Raw genomic sequence first — 4,128 nt, forward strand, 5'->3', positions numbered from 1 at the left:
GATAATTTGGACGAACTAATCTAATTACAAGGTAAAGCCACAGGCAAATGATCAAGTTATTTTGCTTCGAAACATTCGAGGAGCTTGTGCCCAGTAAGAATTTTTCATTGCCACAAAGAAAGGCTGCAGGGGAAGAAGGGTGCGCGCGTACAGTTTCTTCGTACTTTGTAGTGTCCCGATGTTAGAGAAACATTGTTGTTTGGCTCCTTTGTTGACATGGGAACAATCACAGGACAGCACCTGCACCCCGCCAGCCTTCCTTTCACAATGCAACGATTGCAAATTTACGATAGAATTCTTGAGATATTCTGCAAGTTGAATTTATTGTGTATTTGATCAAACACAACCCTTTGTTTGGAGTAGATTGTGTGCTGTGCGGTGGTGAATAAAAATGGTGGTCACAATTCAAAAGTCAGAGTTTAATTTTGAGTCAATTATGAATGTAAACATGAAGACGCTAAGACTATACATATGGCTATAAAAAATTGCAAATTATTAATGGTTTTTAATTATTAAAGCACATTGATATTCCTGCACAAGTCCTGAGTCAGTCCTAATTTCTAATCTTCTGCTAATCTATTATTATTCTAAGGCGATAATTTCCCCGTGAAGTGTAAGAAACACGATGTACTAAGTCTTCAATGAAATCAACACCAGGATCACGCGCAGAAAATCAAAAATGTTAATAATTACGCATAATTATATAATTATTCTACATACGCCGCGGCAGTCTCTTGTCGAGAAATGACCCCAACTCGGCGATAACCCATTAGATTTGCCCTCAGGACAACGCCGGCCTTGTGGCCTGCTAACCCGTGGCTCTAAAGGACAATTTTTGTCAAGTAATTAATGCTGCGTCATCACCGGCGACCAAACTGAAAAAAATGGCGAAATTGGCGAGTATCACGTGCCGTTACGCGCGTCGTGGCGTCGCAAATCGATATTTCATGCCACAAAATAGAGACATTCTCCTAAACATGCACTGCTTCATGCCACAAAATAGACATTCTCTTCAACATGCACTGCTTCATGCCACAAAATAGACATTCTCTTCAACATGTGCTGTTTCATGCCACAAAATAGAGACATTCCCCTAAACATGCACTGCTTCATGCCACAAAATAGACATTCTCTTCAATATGCACTGTTTCATGCCACAAAATAGCCATTCTCTTCAACATGTGCTGTTTCATGCCACGAAATAGATATTATCTTCAACATGCACTGCTTCATGCCACAAAATGAACATTCTCTTTAACAGGTGCTGTTTCATGACACAAAATAGACATTCTCCTCAAAATAAACATCTTCATGCAACAAAATATACATTTCACTAAACTTCTTCAAAAGAGCTTTGTGTCCAATCCTGATTTAGTTCCTATAGGCTACAACCTTTCAAAGAACTACTTGTGTCTTCCACTACCTTTGATCCGCCGTCTTTGATGCATTCCCATCTGATTAAATGCTTTAGTTTCATTTGCATCGTAAGTATGTCAATTAATTCTATGAATATATTACGGGTGCGAACTAGTTCCATAATATTTAGTATGAATATATGTTGTCGCTTCAGTTGGGCATGGGTAGCGTGGCCGAGCGGTCTAAGGCGCTGGTTTAAGGCACCAGTCTCTTCGGAGGCGTGGGTTCGAATCCCACCGCTGCCAAAATGGTTTTATGTTAATTTGTAGCAACTATGCACTTGAAATTTGTTCGTTAACTCTATTTTGAAACATACAAACTCCTCTGTTACTCAGTCCACATTTTAATTAGTAATGTTATTTTAAAATATCCACGACAAACTTTTTTTCAGACGTGATCGCACTGCATCGGAATTGACATAAATAGCAGTGCATTATAAGGGTACTTCATTAAGCGAAGAGTTGCGACGCCGGTCCAACTCAATGGTTGATTTTTGTGTGTTTTATCCCAAGCTGCAAAGCGAACTCGAACTCTCGTCCACTTCATACCGTGGCTATTGAAAGTTCGCCCTGAGGGAAAGTGATGGTTATCATGATTATAAATATTATTATAGGCGGTTGATCAGATTTTCGTTTGCTCTGCGCTTGTTGACCTCATTTCGTTTAGTTATTCTCACTCCTCTTTTATTTTTTTCGCAATTTTCAGGAACTACGTTGTTTATTTCGTTATTCGAATTCAACGGCGCGTGTGACCAAAATTTTTCTATTTGGCGAGCAGTTTACATCAATGCATTTTTCCAACTATTTTCGTCCCTTTCGCCTCTTTTTGGCTTTTCACAGTTTTAATTTCCTTGGAAAAATATTAGTTTAATTGCGTTATTTTATGACATCATATTGTATTTCTTCAGTAATTATTTCCAGTTCATATGGTTCATTTCATGTTATTTAATTTCAGTTCTTCCCGTGGTCCCACGGAAGTTGACCCGCTAACATTGGCCTCACTTAACATGCTGTGCCGAGGCCGGGATGGCCTCAAGGTCTCAATTTCAAGGCCGACGGCCAATACATCGACGCCAATGAGTGCTTCTTGCCGGCCGATCAAGAGCCGATAACTCGGCCAGATAATTTAATTCTGGAGCCTGCCTGGCCTGCTGCTGCTATAGGTGGTGGCAGCGGCCAGTCCACCGCTGGCCTGGTCCGCTGGTCCTATACCGGCCATTCTGTCCTTCCGGCGCTGCCATATTCTGTGCATTATATTTTGTCCTTCAGGCGCTTCTATATTCTGTCCTTTATATGCTGTCATTCCGGCTCTCCCATATTCTGTTATTCTGTCCTTCATATTTCGTCCTTCTGTCGTTTCCATTTACTGTCCTTCCATCCCTCCACCAAGGGTTTCCCAATCCTTAGGACGAACACGTTTTATACTGTCGGCTCTCCGACTCCGTAATTTTGGCTCTCTGATTCTATCTTGTGGCTGCTATACTTCTCTGATGTATTCTTAACCTCTTCTTTCACTTGTCCTTCAATCTTATTTTGCATTGGATTTCGATCGGTCTAATAATTTCCCAACATATATAGTAGTTAATTTTTTTACTTATGTATGCTCCCAACTGTTACTTTAGGTCAAACTCCTACAGGAATTCAATACCCCATCAAGTTGTTATTCACCACTCTTTTTAAGCGCAAAATCCGTTGGTCTTAGCATCAACATTTCATATTAGTACGGTCGAAGCCCACAGCAACGGTGTTCCAGCAACCCCTTCCTGCAATGTCCTGCAAATCCTCGAAGTAATTTGTCCTCACGACAAAGCTGATGGACGCAATCATGTTCTCGCTGCAGTAATTTTCCATTGAAGTATCGACGCGAAGAAAACAACTGAGTTGCTGGCAGCGCAATCGTGTCCGATATTAAGGTAATCTAAGTTCATTTGCATCTGCCGCAACCTCTTCGCTTAATCCGAGAGAGTTCAGATCGGGGTGACAGATTCTTATTTGATACAAGTTTGCAAAGTTATTTGTATTATCTGACTGCCAATGTTAATATCAAGAGGAAAACTTGTAATATTCTTATACACACACTAGACATTAGTGCATACATACTGGATACATATGTGCGTAATACACATACATATACGTAGTACGTACGTACTAATGTATCAGTCGCATTTTCGACTGCACAGTCAAATCTTGCTTACATTCAGCGTTGTTACATTCGTAAAATTCGAATAAAAAAAATTACAAGCAATTTTTACAAATTGTTTTAGAAAAGATTTATCACCGTCGAGCACCCGCACCATGCAATATAATCCACGTTTTAAATTTTAAAATGACTACGTCTCTGCAATACTTTCCACGTTATTAAGTAAGTTTATACACCGTTCTTTAATGTTCACTACGTAAAAATTTTTCGAATTTTAGAAGAAATTTTCATCCAAAAGAATGATACTGAATCCTCAAATTATGATATGAGGGCCGCAGTGGTGATGCTCACGACATCTTCAAGAACTACATTTTACTCATGTTGCTTGAAAAAATATAGCCTTGCATGCAGTATAACGAAGAGTGTCGTGTTGCCTTTTTTCTCGTATCCGCAGTTTCTCGACATTGCGGAGCGCTTGTCTTCCCAGCCCACTTCCGACTTTTTAGGAGGTAAATTTTTAATAAGCAAGTGTAAGCTTTGAGGCCTAGGCTGAATATTCATGAGATTTCTTCT

The 4,128-nt window shown here is 39.8% G+C and overlaps 1 non-coding gene across 1 annotated transcript; it reads left to right on the forward strand.

The window, feature by feature from the left end:
• Nucleotides 1-1,579: 1,579 nt before the first annotated feature.
• Trnal-aag lies at nt 1,580-1,661 on the forward strand. Its single transcript has one exon. It is a non-coding gene; the product is annotated as a tRNA-Leu (tRNA).
• Nucleotides 1,662-4,128: the final 2,467 nt, after the last annotated feature.

This window comes from Hyalella azteca, unplaced genomic scaffold, assembly GCF_000764305.2.
Source record: "Hyalella azteca isolate HAZT.00-mixed unplaced genomic scaffold, Hazt_2.0.2 contig17751, whole genome shotgun sequence".
NCBI classification, from domain to species: Eukaryota; Metazoa; Arthropoda; class Malacostraca; order Amphipoda; family Hyalellidae; genus Hyalella; species Hyalella azteca.